At 40.8% G+C, this 13,855-nt stretch overlaps 1 protein-coding gene across 2 annotated transcripts in view; it reads left to right on the top strand.

Annotated features, from left to right (window-relative positions):
* PTPRA (protein tyrosine phosphatase receptor type A) overlaps nt 1–13,855 on the top strand; it is a 171,294-nt gene that overhangs the window by 75,635 nt on the left and 81,804 nt on the right. For both annotated transcript variants that reach the window (XM_063457602.1, XM_063457603.1), the window contains one exon: nt 176–258. The gene's annotated coding sequence lies outside the window, so the exon portion shown is untranslated. The remainder of the gene's footprint in view (nt 1–175; nt 259–13,855) is intronic.

Raw genomic sequence — 13,855 nt, 5'->3', positions numbered from 1 at the left:
GAATAGCTATTTTATGTATAGAGGAAAAGGAAACCTATAACTACAAACAAAGGGAAAACTAGCGGGAATAAATAACGAACACTAAACTAAAATACTAAATAGTTAACAAGAAAAGGGGGTTAATGCCTACTTTTTATTATATGATGTATAACACTTCCTCTCCTATTCCTTACAGGTAACTAGCAAGTGGAGTGACAGGTGGCCCTATATGGAATTCATACAATTTGAGGAGTGACTGCTGACTGTTCTCCCAGTAAGGTAAGAATTTGTTTTCAAGAGAGGAGACCCCTCTTTTAACCTGTGCATCGGATGTGCTGGGAAGTGTGTAGTGGCCAGTTAATACATGCCATAGAACCAACCTAGATTTACTCTGCATGTTGAAGATTGAAGTGTGCTTTAACAAGCAAAGTCAATTATTTATAAAGTGACCGTGGACTCCGCAGTGCACCTGTATCCTAATAAAATAATATGAAAAGCTATGCTATAAACTGCAAATTGATCAGCTATTGTTTTTATCCTACTTTGAGTCCTATGACCGTTTATCATTTTGTTTGTCATAGTTTAATTTCATTCCATTGGTTTCCATAGTGATTGCTTCAGTTTTGAACACATACTCCATTTTTCCGTTGATGAGACATTCCTAATTCATCATAATCGGAAAACATCATGCTGTCTAACAGCTGCCATTTACATAGAGCGGATCTTTCACTTATGAGCATTGCATAAAGATATAGTCTTTATAAAATACTGACCCTGACTGCACTGGGATTTCATTGAAATTCCAACACAATCCAAAGATGATCTAAAACAAAGTAGGGATTACTTTGTATTCTGGACAAGCCCTCTGCAGTGAGATTCAGGCATCGATCTATGCAGTCCCTGGCGTTGTTGAAGGATTCCCCATAGATAGGTTGTAATGTTGCGGCTTCTGGCAAATGAAGTTCTAGAAGACAATGGCACCAGCTACAAGACGCCGCTTCTAATAAGTAAAACCTGCCTTTCCCTGTGTCCCACTGCAACTGGACCCACCAAATATGTCCCTTTCAGTGGTCAATGCAAAATATGCAATGAGCCCAGAAAGTTACAGATCTGCCCCAATATGCACGATTTTTTGTGATACATGGGTCTCATGACTGCAGAAGTGTGTAGCTATCAAGCAATCATATTCTAGTTAACAGAGAAATTAAATTTTCCTATTAAATATAATGCATCAGCCACAGTTGACATGATATATTTGGCCGCCATTATTAGTGCAACATAAGCATTCTTGAATCTATTTTACAGGTTGCAATATATCCCACTGAAATCTCCCCATATAGCTATGTATACACGTTACAGAATAGATTTTGCACCATTATCCCTTTAAGTCAGACTCCGTGGCTGTGTCGTGTTGTGGCTGCGTCTAGGTTTTTAATCAAAAGATGTGCTATCTTACCTAAAACAAAAAACAGAGCACACTTGGCTAATCATGGACATGCATTTTAATTACAAGCTAATTGTACATATGTGTTTTGGGGTCCTGGAAGAGCTCACCCCTTACCCCACTACCTGATTAACTCTTACCAGAGATCATGCGTAGGCAGGCCTTACCAAAGATCAGATTAAAAATCCAATTAAATCACCAGCAGGATTAATTAGTAGAATTGAATTCCTTAATAGTAAACCCATCCAAGTTTATAATATAAATATATCATATACACACATCTGTCTGTCTGTCTGTCTCTTGGACTGGAGACTTTACAACTTCGTAAAACTTCGTATTTCTTCTTACTAGATGTTCAGTTAAATTTTCCCCTTCTATCATTGTATCTCCTTGAACAATATACTATGTGAACCACAGGAAACCAAAACGGTTTATGGAACGATTGGTGCCACGGTGGTAAACTAGGAATGGCTAGGAGAAAAATCTGATACATTATTACAATGGGAATTTTAATTTTTTTTTACATTTCAAAGTTCACTTCTCCCCCGGGACTCAAAGCGCTTTATGCTTACTCTAGGATTTTATACTAATTGGCAGCTGTATAATACAATATTGATTATAACTCAACTTAATGATACTCCTCAATAATAGATTTCTATCTGACTGTTGTGCAACTTGTCTCTTGGCAATTTGGTCAGTCATCTAAACTGCTTCCTGTCTTCAAAACTGTTATAAAACACATTTAAAATGTCTTGGTGTGAATCCATTAACACAAATGTGCGAATGATGAAGTCCTGTTAAGGTAAATTATAAAATGTACATTATTTTTCTGAGATCACCAGAAAAAGTGTGGTTAAAGTCTTACATCCCTATACTGAGAGGTATAAATGCAGGATAGGAATAGGACAAGGGTTTAGGAGGCATATAACCAATGCTGTTTGCATCAGGGGAGAATCAGAAGGGACACCCTCTTGAAAAAGGGCACTAAATGACATTCTCGGATGATGGGATAGGCATATAGAATCTTAACTGGTATAGAAATGTTAAAAGGTCGATTTAAGCACCAAAACAAACTTTAGCTTAATGAAGCCGTTTGGTGTATAGATCATATTCCTGCAGTCTCAATTCTCTGCCCTTTAGGAGTTAAATCACTTTGTTTATGCAGCCTTAGCCACACCTATCGGGTTAAGGCTCACACAGCCTTCCTAAACACTTATTGGGAAACAGAAAATGTTTGTTTTCAACCTATATTTGTGTATTTACTTTACACATTCTTAAAGGGACACTATAGTCACCTGAACAACTTAAGCTTAATGAAGCAGTTTTGGTGTATAGAACATGCCCCTGCAGCCTCACTGCTCAATCCTCTGCCATTTAGGAGTTAAATCCCTTTGTTTATGAACCCTAGTCACACCTCCCTGCATGTGACTTGCACAGCCTTCCATTAACACTTCCTGTAAAGAGAGCCCTATTTAGGCTTTCTTTATTGCAAGTTCTGTTTAATTAAGATTTTCTTATCCCCTGCTATGTTAATAGCTTGCTAGACCCTGCAAGAGCCTCCTGTATGTGATTAAAGTTCAATTTAGAGATTGAGATACAATTATTTAAGGTAAATTACATCTGTTTGAAAGTGAAACCAGTTTTTTTTTTCATGCAGGCTCTGTCAATCATAGCCAGGGGAGGTGTGGCTAGGGCTGCATAAACAGAAACAAAGTGATTTAACTCCTAAATGACAGTGAATTGAGCAGTGAAATTGCAGGGGAATGATCTATACACTAAAACTGCTTTATTTAGCTAAAGTAATTTAGGGGACTATAGTGTTCCTTTAACTCCAGCATTGTTAATTGCAAAGCAGCCTTCTGTGTGAGTTAAACAAAGTGTGTAGAAATCAAAATTTCACAGAAAGAAACAGGAATTCTCCCAAACCTGCATACTCAATATATTTTATCAAATAAGCTTATCTATCTTTTATTTTATGCTCCCCCCCCAATGTATTTATTAACTCTTTTGCCCTCTATCCATCATGTCGCACTATAAAAAGAGTACCAGCTGACAGTCAGGAGGAAGAAGTGGAATAGAGAGACCATTTAAAAAAACGTTGCGTTGATGCAAACTTGTAACGTGTTACAGTCTAGGAAGTTATGAAAGTGTTGGCTATGTCCAAATATATCAGTTTTACTTAAAGGAGCACTATAGGGTCAGGAACACAAACATGTATTCCTGACTCTATAGGGTTAAAACCACCATCTAGCCCCCCTGGGCCCCTCATGCCTCCCTAAAAATAGCAAAATCTTACTTGTATTCAAGTCTGCAGCTGCATGCTTTGTCCCGGTTTCCTTTAGACCTGCCTGCTGACATCATTAGAAGTGGAAGCCTGATCCAATCACAGTGCTTCTCCATAGGATTGGCTGAGACTGACAAGGAGGCAGATCAGGGGCAGAGCCAGCACGATTCAAACACAGCCCTGGCCAATCAGCATTTCCTCATAGAGATGAATTGAATCAATGAATCTCTATGAGGAAAGTTCAGTGTTTGCTGTCATGATCGGGACAGGGATCCAACACGCAGAGTACAAACAGTAGCCAGATACGTATACCGGACCTTAGAATGGCCGGACTAACGTAAGTAGTACAGTATAGAATGGTCAAAGACAAGCCGAGGTCGAGGGTAACAGAAGACAGGTAAGCGAGAGACAAGCCGAATCAAGAGTAACAGAGATAAGCAGAGTAAGGTAAACAAGCCGGGTCAAAACCAAAAGGGATAATAGAATACACAAGCACTGAGTGACTAGAACAAGCTAGAACCACGACAGGGCAATGAGCTAATGAAAGAAGCTCTGTTAAATACCCTGTTCAGAGCAGTAACCACGCCTCCGAGGCGTCCTGATTGGTCCTGCAGCAACTGACTGACAGGTCGTTCCGGGGGAGTGTCCTGATGACTACTTCCTGCCTAGATGCTGTAAAAGGCAGTCACTCCCTCGCGGCCGGCCTAGCATGACCGGATAGACCGCGGGGAAGGGAGCCATCAGACCGTCTGCATGGCGGAACAGCTAAGTCTCTACCTCTTTCGGAGGTAGAGACCACAGGTACCCTGACATTTGCATGCAGAGGGTGGAGATACTGAATGTTTGGATGCATTTTAGGCAGCCATGACCCAGGAAGGATCTCTGGCAGCCATGTGAGGAGTGGCCAGTGAAGTTATCACTAGGCTGTAATGTAAACACTGCATTTTCTCTGAAAAGACAGTGTTCACAGCAAAAAGCCTGAAGGTAATGATTCTACTCACCATTAGAAATTCAATAAGCTGTAGTTGTTCTGGTGACTATAGTGTCCCTTCACTAGAGTGAAGACCCGGCATGTTTAAAGTGCCTGTGCATCTCGTGCTGTGCCTTTAATCGCATCTGCTGCTCTTTTTTTTTTTTTTTTTTTTTTTTACTTTTACTCTTTTTGTGGTGACACTTTTAGCAGTTTATCAGTAGAAAGAAAAGTGTTAAAATGACTCTGGAAATAACATCCTCAGAATTATTAAATGGTTTCATATCTCAATGTGGCGTACCAGACTATTCTACATGTGCCTGGGTCATGGATCGCAGGAGAACTTAGGCCAGTCTTGTATGAACGTATAGCCAGGGTTCAGAAATTCAACTCCCTATTGTCAAGTGACAATTTTAGCCCTGTCTAGTAGAAATTCACCAATGGTCCATGTGCCATGCACCCTCCAGTAACTTTCAGGGTCTGGCTAGTAGAATAGGACTTACAATTGTAAGCCCTGGTGAAACTATAAGGGATAATGTTGACCATCTTTTAACCATGTGCTAAAATATAAGGGTGTAGCTTCCTAGAAAATATTTAATTTATATTTTATATTAGATTGCGAGCCTATGTACTATTTTCTTTCTTTAAGGAGATTTATGGACTTGCTGTGCTGCTGGGTTTTGCCTCTGCAGTAGAATGCCAGTGTGCCGAGAGTTTTTCCCTTCCTATGGGGACAATCCTGCTTTAATGGAGGGATCTTCCATTTAAATCAAGCATGTCAAACTCAAAGGCTAACACGGGCCAAATAAACAAGGTCTACGTTTATGTGGGCCGCAAAAGAAGAAGAAAAAAAACCCTTCAGTTTTCATAGAAACATAGGCTTATCTCGAAAAGTACAGTACAAAGCAGGACCCTCAACCCCTCTGTTTCTGTGCGTCAGGCTTGTCTGGTTACAATTACATGTTTGTTAGTCCACTCATTGCAAAGTGCCATGAAATGTGATGGCGCTATATACATATAATAATAATAATAGTACACTGCCCCCTCCCTCCACCAATTTAATACACTGGGCCCCTCCCTCCCCAAATTTAATACACTGGTCCCCTCCCCCAAATTAATACTGTCCACCTCCCCAATTTAACAAACTACATCGGAAGGTCCCCCAAGCCCCTCTTCCCCAACCTTAAGATCAGCCATCTGTCTTCCAGTTCCAGCTCTGCCCTTCTCTGTTCAAGCAGGCCAGACGCTCCTCTGGCACTGCGAGCAGGAGGGATGGGGGAGTGTCAGACAGACAGCCACTCAGCCCTCTTGCGGCCATGGGAGCACGCAATAGACTGTGGAGGGTTTGAGTGCAACCTGTCTTGCGGCTAGTTGCAGCCACAACACAAAGCGGCCCCAGGGCAGGCGGGCCGCAAATATATTCATTGTGGGCGGCAAGTTTGACATGCTTGATTTAAATGATCTCAGGGAGGTTCTTGACTTGCACAGTGTGTTTCACAGTTTGTTTATGTCAGTGATGTGCTGCAAAGTAATCTGTGCCAGGGGAAACAATTTATCACTGGGATGGTTACAATGCAATATATGTTTTGTCATTGTTGCAATAGATTGTAAGCTAGTTTGGGCATGGGCCTCTTCCCCCCCACATTCCCTGCATTTCAAACATGTTTTGTTAGAATTAAGTGTTTGAACCAATTGTACAATCCTGTGGAATATGTTGGTGATATATAGAGAATTGTAATTGTAGATAATTTCAGGATGAAATCTGTAGAGGGACTGGACACGTTAAGATTTGGAAGCCAGATTTTTGGCTTATTTTGTTTGTGTTGTGAAGCACACTCTTGCATGTCTTATTAATGTTTCTTAAACACATACTGGGTTATCCTGTCTGAGGTTTCTCTCCCGATACCACCTGACCAGCTACCCATAACTCTTGTTTTAAACGGTCAAAGGTGGACCATACCCATATCTCCCAAGTGTTTCTATTTTGGGCTTAGATCCTTCTGTCACTCTTTTCTTGAAGCTCCATCTTGTTGGTGTGTGACAGTTATTGTCTTAAAATTACAATAGATGTGTTTAGAACCTATTATTATTCTAAACTACCGTATATACTAGAGTATAAGCCGATCCGAATATAAGCCGAGGCCCCTAATTTTACCCCAAAAAACTGTGAAAATGTATTGACTCGAGTACAAAACTAGGATAGGAAATGCAGCAGCTACTGGTAAATTTCTAAATAAAATTAGATCCTAAAAAAATTATATTAATTGAATATTTATTTACTGTGTGTGTGTATATAATGAGTGCAGTGTGTGTGTGAGTGCAGTGTGTGTGTGAGTGCAGTGTGTGTATGTATGAGTGCAGTGTGTGTGTGTTTGTGATGCAGGGTGTGTTTGTGTATGTGTTGCAGAGCCTTGGTGGGGGGGGTGGGCATTTTTATTATTGTTATTTTTTTAATTATTATTTTATTTATTTTTTTGTTATTTTTTATTTTATTATTATTATTTAAATAGTATTATTTTATTTTATTATTATTTATATTTTTTTTTCGTCCCCCTTCCTGCTTGTTAGCTGGCCAGGGAGGGGGGCTCTCATTCCCTGGTGGTCCAGTGGATGGGCTGTAGGAGGGGGGCTGGCAGGAAGCTGTAACTTACCTTCACAGCAGCTCCTGTCAGCTCCCTCCTCCTCCGCGCTGGTCCGGTCAGCTCCCCTGTCAGCTCACAGTGTATGTCTCATGGCCGCGGGGAGCGTGGCCACGCTCTGACCCCGCGGCTCTTGCGAGAGTTACACTGGGAGCTGACAGGGGAGCTGACCGGACCGGCGCGGAGGAGAAGGGAGCTGACAGGAGCTGCAGGAGAGGTAAGTAACAGCTCTCTGCCAGCCCCCTCCTACACAGCCCCTTGTCTGTATTATGGCAATGTAAATTGCCATAATACAGACATAGACTCGAGTATAAGCCGAGTTGGGGTTTTTCAGCACAAAAAATGTGCTGAAAAACTCAACTTATACTCGAGTATATACGGTACTTTTTATTTGCTTAAATTGCTAAATATTTCTCAGAACAGCCCCGGACTTCCATACACTCACTGGCTATATCAACGTATATTTCCTAAGTATGAGACACATATTGTTAGTTTTTCTTTTTTTTTTTCTTTCTTTGAGCCTCAAGCCTCGCTTCACCTTTCACGCCTGCTTTCCTTGTCTGTGCGATTTAGGAATCTAATGTTGCTTTGCTGTTTAGCTCCTGAAATTCAGACTTGCCTTACCACCCACCTTAAACTTTGTTGTGGTTTAAGTATTATAATTTTTCTGGAGGGGGTGGAACAGGTAGGTTGTAAGGAATTTTGTTTTGGGTAACAAGTTAAGGCTATAAATGCTCTTATACTTGGCGGTAACATTAATCCTGATGGTTGTAGAAACCGCAAAGGGGAGGCCCAGACCTGACAAAACTGCATCGAGGGTTCCAAATTTATTCCGTATTCCAATATGTAGTACAGGTACAAGTCTTCACATGTCCCAGGGAGCCATGACTCCTAAACTTAAAAAAAAAAAAAAAAAAAATTCAGAACTGTATAGATCCATTTTCTATCAGTCAGCATACACCATAGAGAGTATTTTTAGAATCGCAGCATCTGAGTGACACAACACACCTCATTCTGTTTAAATGTTCTCAACTTCTCTACTTTGCTCCTCCTTACTCGTCCTCACTAGTCTTCTACAACTCCACTGCTCCTGTCCTGCTCTCCAGTTCTCTGAATTCCGATTTCATTTGGCTACTACCTCACCGGTCAATCTCAAATTCATTCCCAACTTATTACTTTTACCATTTTCTTTTCTTGTACACTCCTGTTTTCTCATCTCCCTGTTTTTTTATCTGTTCTTTCTTTCGTTTAATGCATCATGTGCTTTTTTTTTTTTTCTTTCTAATTCTTTATATTTGTAGTGCATGTAATTTTGTACAAGCGTTTATGGAAATTATAGCAAGAATACATATGATTTGTTCAGAAGCAAGTATTACATGAAATGTCCGAGATACGGCCCTTTTTTTTTTAAAACAATTTTTGTTACAAGAGCTGATGTCAGTACCAGCGCATACGGCTTTGCTTATTTTCCCGTGATGGTTTGGACTATTCAGCCTGTGAGGTGTCTGTGCATTTAGAGTATTTTAAAATGGAGTGGGGTATAGGTAGAGAAAAAACAAAGAGATAATAACAAGGGGCATACCTATTGAAGTTATTGCTGCGTTTGCTGGACCATCTAAGGGGTTTACATAGTCCAATGGGGCCTGGATTTGCAGAGACCTCGGTCGCGTGGAGGGATTAAGTGGGACATTGTATATTGAAACGTACACCCCTTAGCGATGTGATCGCCTGTAGGCTGGTGCACTATGGAACCTTAAATATAAATGTCGTAACTGGGATTTAGTACATGGGTCATTTTGCATTAAGCACGTCATTTCCCTCTTCTACTGTTCAGCTGTTTTATGGAGTCTTAAAGTGTTAGCGTTGTGCTCAGAATTGGTCTTGGCTGAGTCGAGGATTGTGGGTGCCCCTAACCAAGGGGGTGGCGCAGCTGGGGGGGGGGGGGGAGGAGATGGGAGCACCACTAAATTAGCAGGAAGGGCATGGAAGGGCTGCAACAACTTGTGTGTGTATATAACAAAAAACAGAAGTGAGAACATAATTCATAGCGGCATAAGTTGCTGATAAGGCACTGTCCAGCCCGTCCGGCATGGAAGTTCTAATGTGCGGTGTCAGTCAGGGAGCTGGATCGGTGGATGAATGCTGCTGTGGTGGCTGGGTCTCCGATTATGGATGGGCCTTTTGTGGCTCTGTGCTCCAGTGTACCAGTGAGTCCCAAGATGGTGAGGAGTGTGGGTATGTCTGCCTCCGACGTGGCTCTATGGTTATTCCCATTTTGAGTGATCAATAGGACCTTTGGCGTCCCCCCCAGCAGTAGGCTATGCCCACTGTACTGAGGAGGTTTGTAAGGTGGTGTAGTGACTTCTGCCAGTTTTTCCCCGGAAGGCTGGGAGCGTAGTGTCGTGCTCACCCTCTGACAGCTGTGCCGGAGAGTTTACTTGCGGTGTAGGCCGCATCGGGGCGATTATGGTTATCTTGGGTGGAGCTTGTCGGTGTAGTAGCGCTCCGATGTCCGGCTGGTCGTTTGAGGAGCCTGGCTGTAGCTTTAGTGTACGGTGTCTAATTGCTGTGGAGGTGTCGCTGGGTATCCTCCTGGGTGTCAAGGTTCTCGTATACCTGGGTGCCTCCGAAGAGGGTCTCCAGGCTGAGGATGGCTGGCTGGAGGTAGGCCCTATTTTTGCCTTTAGCCTTTCTGGATCTCGGGGGTTGAAAGAACAGCATCTATCTGCTCCGCCCGATGCCCCCAGTCGGTTTTCGTTCCAAGTCTGTCTGGGTGGTAGTTAGTTTGTGAGATATTTGTGGATTGTGTTTAACGAGGATGGGAGCTGACAGAAATGGCGTCTGTTTAGCTTCGGTCCCATGTACCGCCTTCCCCCCTCATGTGCTTTTTTTAATTTATTTTTTTAAGCCATAATATAGTGTTTTACATTTTAATATGTGTCTGACATCTACCATTTACAAGTATTTTCTAACCTGTAGTCATTATGTTCTGCTTCGGTGACTGATTACACACCCTCGTTAGACCTCTGAAAAGAAATTCTAGATTTAACTCTTTCAGTGAGCGAGAGACATGTTTCACTTGCTTCCCAGGCCCAATTACCCTAATTGAGTTTAAGCTTGAGACCCACACACTGCAATAGGCCCAAGCTGCCTAATGTTTTTTTTGTTTTGTTTTGTATTTTGTCTTTAATTCTGTTTCTGCCATTGAATACTAGGTGGCCTGTGTCCATGTTGGCAACAGTTTTAAAATGTTGAGCATTGTACTTATACAGGGTGAGCCAAAATTCAGATTCACCAATTTAAATGATATTGCATACGATGAATGCTTTTATGGAGATTTATTTGACTAGGTACGGAAGATGTCATCTATTAAATGAGCTATATTTTACGCCTCGCAAAGTAAGGCTCTTTAGATTGCTTTGTTCATAACATTAGTTAATGTTTAAGGCTCTAGCTATCTAGTTTCTGCATGGATATTCACATACACTTGCTCCTTCAGATATCCCCACAGGAAGTAATCGGGAGCTGAAAGGTCAGACGAACATGGCTGAACAGTTCTCAGGAGACCTATTTCAAAAATAAAATTCCACTATTTTTACTTGTTTTTCCTTTGTGAAATTACCCATGATGAATCTCCCAGGGTTCCGTTACAATATATACCTGCAACAACAACAAAATGTAACAAATAAGTTATTCGTTAAATCCGACTGAATTTTGGCCCACCCTGTGCAAGCATCTTGACATCCGCATCTTGGATGCGGTTTGCTAACATGGGGTGCATGTATATGACATGGTCTTTTAATAAAGTAGACGCATCAGCGGCTACAGACCTGAGCATTGAAGGCATCATATAGGGGGGCCCAAAATGTGTGCTCTCCCCCCCCCCCCCCCCCCCACTGATTATTATTTTCATTTTGCGCCGCCTGCTTCATTGGTAGTTAAAGGTTAAATTGTGGTGTACTGGCTTGGAACATGCATGTGCAGTTACAGTGTAACACAGCAGATTGCATATCTCTTTCTGCAGCTTGCCAAAAGCATTGACAAGGCATGTATTTTGAGCGTGTAAGAACATGTGCTTTGGGAAAATGTAATGACTTAGGGCTGGGAGCTTCTGTGGAATTCGGCTTTTTAATTCATGATTAAGGTACCTGCGGCGTACCAGCTGTTAATCTAAAATACCTGTGGCTGGCTGGGGATAATGAAAGGTGTTCTTCAATAACTGCATTAGCATGATCTCTTTTACTAGGTAGCCTGTGACATTCACAGGATTACTCTACAAAGTCTGAATGGCATGCCTCCCAAGTGTCCCTTAAATTAAAATTGTTCGTGTTATAAAGCTTGGTAACAGAAGATGGGATGTAAAATACTTCATCTAAACTTGTTCATTAGGCCATTTCCTAAAGGGACGCTCTAGGCAGTGTAAACCGTAATGTATGCTTTAGAAAACTAATTTCTGCTTTTTTTCAGACCAATTTTTTGTCAAAAGGTTCATGGGCATCGACGCGGCAAGCTAATTGTCAATGTGAATGGTCTGAAAGATTACTAGTGGATGAAACCTGGAAACCCCTGACAAACTAACCGTTATGTTGCCTTGCGTAATGTTGCCCTTTTATATGGTAACATTTGTGCCGATTGCCAATAAGTCCTTTAAAAGTGTAAGGTGGTACCAGCAAAGTGTGGGCCTCCTTTGGCTTTATTTTATTTGAGACTGTGCCGTTACTCCTGTTCCAAAGGAAGAGAAAAGAAACCATTCTCTAAACCTTGGTTCCACTATTTTCACGGGTATGTGTAATTGTTTTTTCATCGACCTGTAGGTGGTTTAGGTCTAGTTCACATTGCAAATCATTTTCCTGCCCAGTAGATAAAGGCAACGTAATAGGAAATGGAGAACACTCTCCAGCAGTTTTGGAAGTTGCAGTCCTGTCCAAAGCATTTTATAACTCTTCTTCTGTGGTCATAGAGGTTGGTTTTCATCAGGTTTTGTGGTATGAGGTTTTCTTTACATCCATCTGTCACATTCTTAAACATGCACACCCATTTTATAAGAGTTTTCAGCATTTTTCATTTAGGAGGCATCTGTTTTTGGCAGATGTTTGGATATGGATATATATATTTTTTTTCTACAACATATTTTTGATTTTTTTTTTTCTAGATCGATCTATCTATCCTTAAGAGACCATTTAATACAATTATATCATTACATTCACAATGGGCTTCTTCCATTTACATAGGCCTTTTTGACCGGAAGCTCGGGGAAATTAATTATCCGATTAGAATCCCCACTCTACCATTGGAAACCATATATCCTGGATCACAGGGGTAAAGTGGTATTCAGATGTGTGTCAATGGATCAGTAATTGTAGGGATAACTGGGAATATTTCTCTCCTCTTAATAGACCATGTATGCAAAAATAAATAAATTGATGTATATTGAAGCAAATAATAGAAGGAAGAATTATGACGTACAGTACTCAGCCGTTTACTATTGAATGGTCTCTGGTCCAAAGAGGTCTTGATGATGGCTGCTCCCAGGGCGCAAGAATAAGCTGGGAGATGCACTAAATAAAATGGAAGCTATGCCATATTATCTTTTCATGTTTAAAACATTTTCCTTTACCTGTATATTCTAATTGAAAGAGTGACTGTAAATTGTTAGTCCCTGTTGTCAGGTGATAAGTGACCTTATCCAGACATTTTCGTACCCGCTGGTTCTTGTTGAGCATCAATGAGTACTGGAATATTAAATGTGTAATTTAAAAATGCTCTTTTTTTTTTTTTTAATTTCTGCATGGACGTATTTTTGATCTTTGTATTCTGTATTAAGCCAATTCTCCATGGCTTTGATCTAATTACCGTACTTCTGCTTTCTAATTAGAAATGTAACAACATTCTTTGTTACTTTTTAACAATCAGGTCACTTTGGCTGAAGATTCTCTATTGTGATCTGTGAATGTGTGCTGGTTTAGCGTGGTTGTCTCTTTTTTTATAGGAGAGAAATAATCGAGCCTTCACATGCCTTCCGAATGTACGTCTTTAGGAGTGAGTGAGTGAATGACTAAGTGGTATTTTTTTATTTTTTTAAATGATATGTGTCTGTGATGGGTTAGTATTCGGTTCTTAGGTTTGTGATTTTAGGTAACCTCTAGTGAACAGGTTAGTGTTTAGATTAAGCGATGTTATTTCAAATGTGCTATGACTGGATGTTAGAAATCGAATATTTGGGTGGTTAGGTATAGGTAATGATGTTTGGGTTCTTCTATAGGCAGTTTTTGAATCCTCTATCACAGATATTACAATAGCAAACATGTCTCGTGGTTTCATAGGGAAGGTGTTGCAGATGTCATTTCATTTTGATGCCAATGTCGGTGAAGCCAGTGTTTTGGCAGGAAGTGTTGGCACGTTAATGGAAGAATGCCTTGCTTGACAAAGTGTTTTCAGGCAGGGTCCGTCATATGAGAGGGAGGGTGTGAAGAAAGCCATTGAATATATAATTTAACTTTATGATAAGATCTATTTATTTCTATAGGAATGAAGGTAAA

The sequence above is a fragment of the Pelobates fuscus genome, chromosome 6, assembly GCF_036172605.1.
Source record: "Pelobates fuscus isolate aPelFus1 chromosome 6, aPelFus1.pri, whole genome shotgun sequence".
Taxonomy (NCBI): domain Eukaryota; kingdom Metazoa; phylum Chordata; class Amphibia; order Anura; family Pelobatidae; genus Pelobates; species Pelobates fuscus.
Note: the sequence above shows the minus strand (reverse complement) of the source record. Positions and strands in the feature narration are given on the sequence as shown.